Consider the following 12,891-nt stretch of genomic DNA (forward strand, 5'->3'; position numbering starts at 1 on the left):
CCGGTCCCCTGAGGGGTGAGCAAGCAGAGGGGCTTGGAGGCCAGCACCAGCGCTCACAGCTAGAAGAGGACCCCTCTGGACCCTCCGGTGGCCTGCACAAAACTGTCGCCTCGGGCAGCCGTCTGGCCGCCAATGACTTCCCTGTCTTTGGGGAAGTTCAGGGGCTTCAGATCCGATAGAGCCTTGTGGTTTCAAAGCAGAAGGCGCCTGCCCCTGGGCTCTGTCCGCATCTCCCACCGGAGGCACTAGAGCAAAGTCTACGCAGCGCCACTCGGTGGCAGACCTGAGTTTTGCACCTCCAAACTTGAGCCCTCCCCAGCTCCCCTAAGTTCCTAAGTGCCCTTGACCCTTGGGCAGGTGCTGTTCTCCCTTCCTGCTCTGGAGAAGGAGGGGCCTCTGGGCTCTGCGTCCCTACCTGAGGGGTGGGTGCTGGCGGCTCGTACTTTTCCAGAAGAATGCAGGCAAGACCTGCCTGCTACCTCTCTTCTTGCCCCAGGGACTCGCAGGGGCTTGCGGAGTCAGCCAGCAAGGCCGGTTTTTCCTGGCCCCGTCTGAAGGCTTGGAATTCCCAGCTTGGGTTACTCGACGTCCACACTGGGCTGGGAGCACGTTAATTATCTTTGTTATGGCAACACAAGCTGGCTGCCTGTCCCCCCCCCCCCCCCCCCGCCCCCGCCCGGTGTGCCGGGAGAGCTGTTTTTTAACCTGCAGGGATCCGTGTTTCAGGTGACATTTCAGCTTGGCCGCTGCGCGTTCATTCCCCGCCTCTCTCGGAGCGCAGCGTGGCCCCCCCTCCCCCCAGCTGCCAGCTTCACTTCCCCACACTGGCCCTTCTCCCGGCCGAGGCCACAGGCGGCGGGAGGTGACGTTTCAGAGTGTCCCTGTCAATGAGAATTTATTGAGCGCCTCCTATGAACCCAGCCGGCGCTCGCCGCTGGGAGGTGTAGGGACAGATAACACAGGAGCGGCCCTTTGCACACCTGCCAAAACTCAAGCCAGGGGCCTTTTAATCTCCCCTTTGCAGCTTCTCCCCACCACCAGGCACTCGTCCCCGCCCCTTCGGGACGGAACCACGCAGCCCTCCCCCTCCCCCCACTGAGTTTGTACAGGCTGGCCCTGTCCCTGGCATTCTCCAGGCGGTTCCAGATCTCCGGGGGGCCCCGACACCAGCCCCCCCTGCCTGCCCTTCTGGAGGCCTTGAGCATAGCATGTTCCCAAGTTCAGAGGGGAAGCGACTGTGGGGCCAGGGGAAGTGAAAGCAGCCTCTGGGGAGCATGGGGTGGGGGGGCAGGAAGTGGGGGTAAGGAATTTCCCCCCCTTGGGGAAGGTGATCTGGGGTCCTCCCCAGGAAGCCTTTTTGCCCCCGAATCGGATGGGGCAACCCCGTGAACCCCAACAAACATCCCCTGGGGACTGGTACCACCTCGCCTGACCGGGGCAGGTGGTGGGGAAGGACAGTGGGCGCGGAGGTCTCTGGCCACCCCTGAGACCCCATCCCCAGGTCGCTGGAGGGCTCTCGTGTGTGCCTGGGGTGGGATCCCGAAGGCGGTTCTCCCCCGGCCTGGGTGCGCCGCACGCGGTTCCCCTAAGGGGGCCTGCGGAGTTGTGTTTGGATGGATGGCTTCCGTGCCTGTCTGGAGCTCTGGCCAAGCCTGCCGTTTCTGGAACTGGTTCCTCCGGCTTGAGAACTTGACATATGTGTGGAATTGCACGTTGCAGCGTCTCTGGGGCTGCCAGACCTGGGCACGGGGCATCCCTCCAGCTGTCTCCCGTCTGTACCTTGGGGGGGCGGACACCTTCCCCGGCTTGAGGATTCAGGTGACAGGTGTGCCACGCACCTGTGAAAGGGCACCGCAGGGAGATGCTGTAAACCTCGTAGGCGTGGGGTAAGCCCCCAGCGAGCCTGGAGGGGGCGCCTGGGTGGCAGCGTCCCCCTCTGTGTGTGATCTCGTGCACGGCGCTTCTCTGGGCCTCGGTTTTCTCATCTGTAAAATCGGGTGGCAACCGAGGACACCTGTGTCCTCAGGCTCTTGGAGGTCAGGTGCTCTCCTAGAAAAGCTCGGGGCAGCGCCTGGCACAGAGGCTCCTGTATGAGGGTTTGCCGGAGAAAGCACCCCCACGTCCTCTCCTTTTCGGTGACCCCAGGCCTTAAATTATAAAAGCTGGAAGGCCCCGTTCTCCCCGCCCTGCATCTTGCAGTCGCTTGGCGTAGGGACGGGCCGCAGCCGCTTTTCCTACTAACACAAAGGCTCGAGATGCCAGATCAGCCCCTGCTGACCCTGCGGTGCCGGGGCCGTACCTGCCCCCACGGACTCTAGCCACCCTGCACGTGCGCACCTCCCGTTTCCAGCCGACTCGTCCCTCCCCCCGGCGCTGCCCTTCCTGTGCTCAGATGGCGGGCGTGTGGCCTCAGGCAGCAATAAAAGGAATCGATCGGTGAGCTTTTGGTCAGGGCCGTATCGACGCCGGGCAGGTTAAGCCGTCCCGAAGGAAAATCTCTGTGTCAAACTGAGGAGGACCAGGCCTCCGCGCGGGGTGGGCAGGGGCCTCCTTTGTGCTGACCCCCGAGGTCTAGCGCGCCACCCAGCCCCCGCGGGGGGTCGGACAGATGCCTTGGTGTGACGCGGGACGCGGACTGGTGTTGGCGCTGTGTGTTCCCTTGAGGGCCTAACTGTGAGGTTGGGGGTCAACCCCATCTGGCCATTGGCCTGGAGAAATGGGGGCCCCAGGGGGGCTCAGGCCTGCCGACCCGTCGCTGGTAATTGGCAGAGAAGGAAGAGGCAGCTAAGCGATGGGAGCTGGGAGCGGCTTCATCCTGCCGAGTTCCTCTGGTGCGTTTATCTTTGCGTTTTGGTCACTGTTGTGTGTGTGACGCAGGTGTTAACATGGGGTACATGCGGTACAGGTGACCTGGGGGCTTTCTCTGTTCATTGACTAGACCAGGCGGCCCTCAGGGAAGATACAAAGTTGGATACAAAGCCAAAGTTCTTAGCTGCCTTCCTGGGAACATCGGAGGAACCTTTTTTTTTCTTTCTTTTTTTTTTTTTTTTTTTTTTAACGTTTATTTAGTTTTGAGAGCGAGACCTAGTGTGAGCAGGGGAGGGGCAGAGAGAGAGAGGGAGACACAGAATCCCAAGCAGGCTCCAGGCTCTGAGCTGTCAGCACCGACCCGGATGCGGGGCTCGAACCCGTGAACGGTGAGATCATGACCTGAGCTGAACTTGGATGCTAAACTGACCGAGCCACCCAGGTGTCCCCTCTTTTTTTTTTTTTTTAAGTGTATTTATTTTGCGACAGAGCGAGAGGGTGCGCAAGTAGGGGAGGGGCAGAGAGGGAGAATCCCAAGCAGGTTCCGCACTGTCAGTGCAGAGCCCTACGTGGGGCTCGAACTCACGAACCATGAGATGAAGTCAGACACTTAATCACTTAATCGACTGAGCCTCCCAGGCCACCCCATGGGAGGGACTTCTGTGTCCCTGAAGCTGCAGGGCTGTCTGCTTGCCCCCTGCCGTCTGGAGTGGGGGATTCACAGCTCAGAAAACTAAAGCATAGATAGCATCTGCCCCCCGCGCCCCCCGTGGGTTGCCTGCAGCCTTTCACGAAGGGTTTCCAGTGGGCTCTGCTTAAGTTCCCCAAGGGGGTAGGAGGAGCGGCCTGGGATTCTGTGTCCAGGCCTTGCCTTTCTGAGCGCGTGTAGACTTAGCATCTAGCACTTTCTGCCTAAATATGTCTTATAACATTTTATAAGACCGGAGGGCCTCTTTAATAGGATTGCCAGACCCTGCAGCCTGTCACTCGGGCACAGGCCGTGCGTTTTACCCCCATAGCTGGTTTCCGAGTTGAAACCGATAGGCCAGCGTCGAGTTCCTCCCCCTGCTGTGCTGTGCCTGGCGGGGGGCCCACGCCAGCGCGTCTGCAGCCGGGGTCCGCTGCACATGTCGGGGTTTCCTGCTGCCACCAACAGCCGCCCCCGCACCGCACGCCGGGAGCCCCCCCCCCCCCCCCCGCCCCCAACACGTGTGTTCACGCCACGGGACCTGCCTGCGGAATAGCTGCGAAGAAGGGAAAAGGCCGAGGTGTGAAGGTTTGACATCCTCGACCATGTTGCCAGATTGTTCCAGGAGCGGTTGTGGTTTCTGCCCACCCGCAGCAGCCCAGACCGTTCTCGGCCCGGTCCTGGCTCATTGGGCTTCTCTCTGCACGCCTCCCCAAGGAGCCTTGGCCCCCAAGGGCGTTTGCTGACCCCATGAGCAGAAGAAAACCCTTCGTTTGGCAAGTACCTGTTCCTCAGGCTTCTGTGGCACCCACGGTGGGTCCTCGGGGTAGACCGGGCTGCTGCTTGCTGTGTGACCCGGGAGCACGGGGTTCAAGGTTCCAGAGGGTGAAGATTGGTGCCCATAAGGTCCAGTTCTGGGCCCCAGCATCCTGCTGGGGTTCCAGGAACCTTATAGGTTCCCGGTTGGAGCCGCAGAGGGATTTGTGTTTGTTTTCAGAAGTAAAGGATTATTTAGGCCCGGGCAGTCAGCTCCTGGGCAGTTGACGGAGGACATTTGGGGACAGAAGGACGTGACTGGCCTGGCCTGGCCTGTGGCAGGGTTAGGACTGGGAGCTCATGGTAACTGTTGGTAAGTGATGGCCCTGTTACCGGGTCCATTTTGGCCGCAGGATGGTTGTTTTCTCGGGGGTGGGGGAGCATTTAGTCCCCTCTGGGCATAGTACACAGGGCTTTGAGGTTGGTAGATGAGCCCAGGAGGAAGTACCATCAGAACTTGGAGGTTTCTGGATCTTTTTCTTGATATTCTGGGGGTTTTTTTGTTTTTTTTTTTTTTGCCTGGGTGTGTAACATTGGGGAAAGGGTGTTAATACTCATGGTCTGATACATAAGGGGATCTATGCTGTCGGAGCCTATAACCTGTGTTCACGGACGTCACTCATACGGGTGGGCCTAGCTTGTGTGGATTTGGTAAATCTGATGCGGAATTCAGTAGGTACATTTTCAGCGGGAGAGGCTATATAGTCTGCCACTTGGACCATCACGATAACAGACCTTTTTTACAAAAGCAAAAATCTGTTGGCCTGAGCACGCTGGCTTTGAGCCAGGCAAGGCCCCCCCTGCAGCTGACACACGTCAGGATCACGGCCTCCTTCCTGGTGGGCCCTCGCCCCCAAGTCTGAGTGTGGACTTGGGTTGGTGACCTCTTCCTGCTGAGTCCGGACGGAGTCAGGGTGTCGGTGACATCTGGGCGGAGGGTCCCGGCCGCACACGTTTGTCACTAAGCCCCTGTGGATACTGTTCGTTGCCTGAGCACACGTCTTTCCAGAGCGGGGGACACCCACGCTCCGTACTGAGCACGCAGACCGGCCTGAGACCATAGGGAGCAGTGGGGACCTGGGACAGGTGCCCCTCTCAGGATGATGGGCTGGCGGCTTCCAATTTTGTAAGAGAAACCGGGATCTTCATTTTTTAAATTGAAACCTTCCATTTCGAAACGCCCATTGATTCCCCTTTAAGCAACGTGACATCAGGCCGAATGAAAACAGGTTGGCGGGTAAAAGGAGGCCTGCTTAGCCTCTGCCCCACTGCCTCTAGTCCCCCGCTCTCCCCCCACCCAATCCCATTACCGATAGGGAAACTGAGGTTCGGACCACCCTGCTGAGAAGTGGTGTTGGGAGCCAGACTGGGAACTGGTCCTTCTGGCTGGTTTTTCAACCCACAGTTCAGTCCCCTGCCTCAGCCCCCGGGTGGTCCTGCAACCTGAGCCCCCAGAGCCGGCCCTTTCCCCCCTTCCCTCCCCCCCCCGCCCCCCCCGCTGGTCTGAGGACCTGCCAAGATGTGCCCGTATCTCTGTTCTCTTGCCCCTGGGGGCTGGGGCCGCAGGTGCAGACAGCTTTTGTCAACACCTACTCTGTGCTGAAGCGACCGTGCTCTCTGCGCCTCCCTCACCGGAAGCAGGCGTCAGGCAGGAGCTGTTCCAACAGGGACCCCTGGCGCCCACACCCACTGCAGTGAGGGGGCAGGAGGCAGGGCCCAGGCTCTGCTCCTCAAAGTCTGGACTCCCTCACCACCCCCCCCCCCCATCAGGTTTTGTCCATTTAGAAGAAAGACCTGGCCTTGACCCCTGCCCTCCTGGCCTCTTCCCCACCTGCTGCCCCGTGGAAAGTTGGAGGCTTTCAGTGGCCACCTCCTGGCTGGGTTGGGTTTCTCTCCCTCGGGACCTCTCCTCTGCTTCGGACACCTTTGACCCCCACCGGCTTCCTGCACCCCGTGCCTCTGGAGTCCACTGAAAGGGCTCCTTTGTGAGCAAGACTCAGCTCGGAGGTGGCCTGGTTAGCTCAGATGCCAACGGGCACATAAAAGGGTCCCAGTCCGGGGTTGTCACCTGGGCCTCAGGTGGCTGCAGGGTGGATACCCTCCAGCCAGGAGCTGTGGGGACCTGCGGGGGGGGGGGGGATCCCAAAATCAGATCCTCATCCTCCCGGGCCGTATGCCGTCTATAAAATGGGTATGGCCCAGAGGCGGGTGCTCTCCAAGGAACCGGCCGTCACAGGCCTGGGGTCTGCAAAATGGGAGGTGACCCCAGTGACTGACCCTCCCCCATGTCCTCTCATATTTAAAGAGAGGCCGCCAGTACAGGAGCAAGGAAAGACTGGGCTCAGGTCCCAGCCTCTTGACATGCAAGCCTAGACAAGGGCACAACTGTCCCCGCCTCTGCTTACCCACCCGTAGAGTGGGAGTAAGAGGCAGGCCCCTCGGGACAATTTGTGGTGGGGGGCTCCTTGGCCCTGGGACCCCCGGTGGCCGCCCGCCTCCAGGAGGTGTGGAGAAGGCACAGGCATGGGGTGGGAGGGATCTCCCTCTCCGGCCCTGGGACTCCGGGTGGCCTCCCTGACCTCGCTGCCTGCTGGGTCTGTTCAGGAGTTACTGCGTGATGTGAAGCTCGGGGCACAGCAGTCCCTGCTTTTACGGCTGCTGTTCCTGTCTGGTGTTCGGGAACGGCTCCTGGGGTCCCGGATGCTGGGCTGCAGCCTTGACCCTGTCTCTTGGCCTTCTCTTGCTTTATTAACTGTGTGCCTCCCCGCGGCTGTGGTTCCTGCCTCTGCCGCCCCCTCGGGATGGCTGGCCGCCCCCTGCCGCTCCAAGCCGATCATCTGTCCAGGCTCCTCCAGACGCCGCGGCCGCTCAGAGTAATCGCTGTCAAATGTCGCTGCCATCTGTTGCCTGACTTGTGTCCGTCGCTTCCCCCCCCCCCCGCCCCCCCTCCCGGCCTCTGGCTCTCCTGGTCTTTTGCAGCCTTGAACCTCCACCCCTAGACTGTCCTTGGCCATCTCTGTGGCCACCTGGTTTGTGCCTCCCACTGGGAGGGGGCACCCCTCCCAGGAATCTCAGCCTCACCCTGCTGGGTTTGCCCCTTGGCCCAACCCGCTCAGCTGTTACCTGTTACACAGGCACCAAGTGATAAGTATGTGTGTGTGTTGGGGGGGGGGGGGGTCCTGTCCTGAGTGCTCCTGTCTCCTGTTTTCCCTAGAATCTGGATTCCACTTCCCTTCTGCACCCCTTCCCCCCCCCCCCCCCCCACCTTACTAACGTGGCAGTCGGGGGAGGGTTGAGGCTGGGGAGAACCCTAAACGTCCCCCACCCCACCCCGTTGTGCACCATTCACGGCTGCTGCGTGGGCATTCTGTGGTGACTTCACACTGCTGAGTGACAGGTCTGCGGGGGGGGTGGGGGGGGTGGCGGCCGTGTGGGACAGCCAGCCGCCTCGTGACTCGCTTCGCTCCGGACCAGGGTGTCCCGTGGGTGCACAGGCTGGCCTCCCCGTCCCTGCTCCTTGCTCTGTCTGCTGTCCTCTCTGGTTCCGGGTCAGGATCCCTGCCATCTGCTGGGGCCTTAGCCTTGGGGAGTTAGTCCGGTTCTGGGACTTGGCACCAGAAGGAGGCCCCAGTCCCCTTAGGAACCTGCAGCCGGAGGGGGGCTGTCCTTAGCTGGAAAAGGACATCGGGCCTAAGCAGGCCGTCCTGTGCATCCGGACAGGAAAACCTTCCGGACTCCCCCACCCCCACCCCCAAGAAAAATTGCTTCGTGCGAGTGAGCTCAGAACACGCCGAAGGCAAATAAAATAATGAATTTATTATGAAGCCGCACAGGCTCCCAGGATCACGTGGCACCCCACACCGCAGCCGCCCACCGGTCGCGGTCTCCGTCTCCAGGGCAGGGTGACCCTGGCCTCGTTGGGGCTGCGGGAGCCTCACCCCTTTGGGGGTGTGGGGATCACCAAGCACGTGGCTCGGGCCCCCTCCCCCCCCTCCCCCCAGCCCGGGGACGCTCTGTATTTGTTCACAAACATTTCTTCCGGTGGTAATGAAAAATTACCAGGAGGGGCGATTAGAGCATCCAAGTCCAGATTGGGCGCGAGGGGCAGGAGAGCCGGGGCCCCGCTGGGCCCGGCCCCGCGGGGTGTAATTACCCCAGGGGGGGCCGTCAGGGGGAAGGGGCGGACTGGTGCTTGAACCCGGAGCCAGCAGAAAATTCATCTCAGCTATTAGCTTGTAATTACAGAGCAGGGAGGGAGCGGGCCGAGGTCTGGTGCCGCGGATGAGCCAATGAAAGGAAGCAGTAATTACGGGGTCTGCGGGAGGCCGTTGTGCTGATTAATACGCCCTCCACCGTCGCGCAGAGGAGGGGGCTGGGCGGGGGCCGTATTTAATGGAGTGTCGGGGGCCTCCCCCCATTGAAGTCCTGCCTCTGGGAGCTTTGGGTCCATTCCGTAGGACGGGAACAAGGTGGGTTTCTGGAGAACAGAGACCGTCAGCCGCACTGCACTTGGATTTTCCTTCCTTGCCTTTTTTTTTTTTTTTTTTTTTTTTTTTTGAAGCTTTGTGCTGCTTCTGGCCATATTAGAAACGTAGGCAGAAGAGGAAAAGTGTTGATCAAAGACACCACGTTGGGGAGGAGGAGGAGCGGGAACCGAGAGGGCCTCGCCTGCCCGGTGGCAGCTCTGAGACGGGGCGCCCTTAGCCTCCGCACACCGGCCCTGTCCGTGGAGTGGGGGCCGGGGCACTTTGTGGGTGCAGACAGCCCGGTGGGGTTTGCTCCCTTCCTGCCCTCGACCTCCGGCATCGCGGTGGGCTCTCGGCTGTGCTGGGACCCGGGGGGGGGCAGAAAGCTGGGGCTCGGGGGGGTGGGGGGGGGGCGTGGAGCGGTCACATCTCACCTCTGGTGGGATCTCTCCTCCTGGGGGCTGGAGCCCTGTCCAGAGGAGGGCAGCAGGGGGGCCGCATGACCCAGTCGCTCGTGAGCCGCCCCCGCCTTGGCCGCCCCCCGGCCCTCATCCATCATCGGCCTCCCCACAGTGGAGCTTACTCCCAGCTGTTAGGATAATGAATTTACATGAGCTGATAATGTAGACAAGAATTCAGGCAGCGGCCAGGAGCACAGAAGCTAATAAGTACCCCTCTAACGAGGGCACGGGGAGCAGGTGCCCCACGTTCCTCCAGGCCCTCCTGAGGTGCAGGGGCCACCCCAAAGCCCACTGTCCCCTCGGCCCACCCCTGGGGACGCCCCGGCCTCAGCCAGAGAACACCTGTGTGGGAGGCTGGGCTCGGCTTCCCTGGGCAGGGCCTCCCTGGGCAGGGCCTGGGGGGCAGAGCAGGGGGGTGTGGGCCCCGAAGTGACCCCAGCCCGTGACAGAGGGGCAGGGTGGGCGGGGGCTCCCCCGAGGCCGCGTCGAGCCGCTGTAGATCCGGGGCGACCCTTTGCCAGGTGTCAGGGGCCCGTGAGGTTGGCCTGTGCCGGGTGCAAGGGTGCTGCCACCCCAGCCGCTGGTGGTCCCCGGTCCCTGCCCTCCCGGCAGCCTGCGGGTGCGCCCGCACACGCTGGGGAGCAGGGCTAAGTTTAGCTCCTTAATGAAGTGTCTGGGTTGGGATTCTATTTTAAGTGACCTGACATCAGCAGGAGCTTTCTTGGCTTACAGCGCCCCTGGAGCCCACGGCCGACACCAGAGCAGAGATGCTGGCTTTGGGGGGACCCCCTCCCCCCAGGAACCCAGGGGGGCTCCTGCCTGAGCCCAGGGAGCAGGTGCCAGGCTTTGAGGAGGGGAGGGCAGGCTCAGCTGGGAGGGGAGGTCACTTGTCACCGGCAGGAATGTGACCTTGCCGTTCAGGGGGCAGCTGCCCCAGGGAGGGGGGAGGGGCCAGCAGGCAGGGGCCTCCTAGCTCCCTCAGCCCCTGCACCTCGCCAGAGGAGGCCCCGGTCGGGGGGACGCCCCGGGCTTCTGAGGGTGTGCCAATTTCACGTCCGTGACTATCTCTTTGGCGACCCCCCACCCCACCCCCGCGTTTTCAAAAGCCTGGTTCCTTGCAGAGAGATTACGACGTAGGCACAAGGACAGAAGTGAGACCTTCGCTCCCCTCGCTGCGACTGAAGACACCCCCCCAGCACCTTAGGGGGCGTGTGATGTCTTGGGGTCTGGCCTGGGATTTGTCCGGTGGCCGCTGACTGCCTGTCCCAGCACCTCTGTGCCACCGTGCCCGGCACTGTCAGCTGGCGGTCACAGCAGGTCCACTCGGGTCACCAGCTGGCCAGCCTGTCACATGGCCACCGAGCAGTGACCTCACATCTGCTCCTGGGCCTTGGGGACCGGTCACTGGGATGTGGAATAACCACGTTGCCTACCCTCACTTCCCCACCCCTCGTCCCTATCTTGACATCAGTGTGCGGTGTGGGCCGCAGGGCAGAATGGGTTTGGATCTGGGCCCTGACCACTTTAGCATAAACAGGACACAGGTGCCGTGTTCCCGGGATCTCAGTCCCGCCGTTAACCATCTGTCGGCCTGTGGATCCAAGCGTGTCTTGCCCCGTCTGTAGAATGGGCACAGTGACGCCTTTCTGATAGGATTGGGGACTAAAGAGGCTGGCTCTCTAAGGAGTAAGGGAGCAGGGAGGCGGCGGTCGATGGTCTCTGATGGCATCAGGAGGGGGGGGGGCGGGGGGCCCGCTTTGGAGACTGTGGGTAAAGTCACAGGGTATTTGCAGATAGCTGAACGTCTGCAAGTTCTGCCCGAACTGGGCTCCAAGAAGGAAAGGGGATGGGGAGAGAACTGGAGAGGGCAGTCTTGGTCAGTGGAGCGTGTGGTGCCACGGTGTTGGTTTTTCAAAGCTGCGTGACAAACTCTTCCCAGACTTAACAAACATTGGTGGCGGGGGGGTGGGGGGTGGAGGGGAAGGTCCGTGGGTGACTCAGCTGGGTGGGTGGAGCTCAGAGTCTCAGAGGAGGCTGGAATCCAGCTGGCGGCTGGGGCTGCGGTCTCATCCGAAGGCTCCACCAGGCTGGGGGAGGAGCCGCGGCTTTTGTCCGGAAGCATCCTTTTCCCTGAAACACGGGAGTCTCTGCAGCCTGCTTGAGTGCCCTCAAGTGATTCAAGAGGGCGGGTGGGTGGCACAAGGCCACGGCGCCTCTGGTGGCCTGTTCTTGAAAGGGACAGACTGTGTCTTCCACCAAACTCCGTTCATTAGAATTAAGTCTGTAAGTCTGGCCCGCATTTGGGAGAAGGGAATTAGTCTCCGCCTCTTGAAGGGATTAGGTGGACGTATTTTTAAGCTACTTTGGCGAAAAGTATTTTAGCCGTGTGTATGTGCGTGCATGTGCCGCCTGTTTATCCCTCCAGAACGGGTGTCACGGTCAGGCCTTGGACTGGGCAGCTGCTGTGCGGGCCCAGGAGACAGGGTTCGAATCCTGGGCGTGCTGCTTGACTGTGTGGCCTTGAACCATCTGTATGACCGGGACCAGGCTGTGAACGGCTCCCAGGATGCTCTGAGGTCTGTGGGGCGGGTGCGGTGTGGGCGGTAGGTGGTGGTTCTGCTGGCCTCTCCCAGGCCCGTTGGGAGGCGTCCCAGGAGGTGACTCAGCCAGGTATAAGCGATGTCCCCTGCGGTCCCTCCTCGCACACATCGTCTCCCCGGCAGCCCTTTGTAGGGACAGCTTTCCGTGCGTGCTTCGCCAGGACTGGTGCGCTTTATCCCGGGCCTCATCCCCCACACAGGCTCCGTTTTACCGCGTAGCACCTCCGACTGGTGGATACGCTCCCCAGAGCTCCCATCAGCCCGCCGGGTGTGGGTGCTGCACGGGGCCCGGAGGAGGACTTAGGTACCGCCCGCATCAGCGTCCACCCACTCAGGAACGCAGAAGTGGCTCTCTGCCCAAGGCATGCATACTAGGGTGTGCAGTCCCCAGCCCGGGGAGGGGACAGTGACAGGGGCTTCTGGTCCACAAAGCCAGAAGCTTGTGTCCTGCTTACGGAGACCGACGTGCGTGGCCTTGGCCAGCCCCCTTGCTCATCTGGACCCGTGGTTCTGCCCTCTCTGCAGGCTGATGGACTGTATGTTAAATGGCCCCTGGCGTGCCAGGCACACTCTGAAACCCCTTCATGTAAATTAATTCCTTGAGGCCTCTCAAGATGAACCCCACGAGGTAGACTCTGTCTTTTCTCCGTTTTGTAGACAAGGAGACAGGCCCAGAGAGCCAGTGACTTGGTATCTGGCAGCCAAGTGAATGCAAGACTTGACCTTTGGGCCCCTACTTCCTTACTCTGGGACCATGGCCACGCCTCCCCCGCCACGCTGCCTACTGGAGGAGGGGTTGGCCGGCTGCTGGGTTCACTGAGAACGACCCGTGTCCGATGCCCGCATGTTTCTGGCGATCAGGCTACGGGTGGGGGGAAGGGACGGCACACCCCCGCTGGAGGGTCGGGTTTCTCTGCTGGGGTCCGCCCACCCGCCGCCGTTCCAGAAAGAGGAGGACGCGTGGGTCAGCCTGGGGTCCGCGCTGCCACGGCCGCTCAGTGGAACTGTTGCCTCAGAGCACCGCTGACCAGCCACCCACGTGACCTGCCCCC

General features: G+C 61.5%; 1 protein-coding gene across 11 annotated transcripts in view; it reads left to right on the forward strand.

Annotated features, from left to right (window-relative positions):
* Positions 1-12,891, forward strand: part of LOC122209197 (genetic suppressor element 1) — a 122,540-nt gene that overhangs the window by 77,628 nt on the left and 32,021 nt on the right. The window lies entirely within an intron of this gene.

This window comes from Panthera leo, chromosome E2 (assembly GCF_018350215.1).
Source record: "Panthera leo isolate Ple1 chromosome E2, P.leo_Ple1_pat1.1, whole genome shotgun sequence".
In the NCBI taxonomy this organism is placed as follows: Eukaryota; Metazoa; Chordata; class Mammalia; order Carnivora; family Felidae; genus Panthera; species Panthera leo.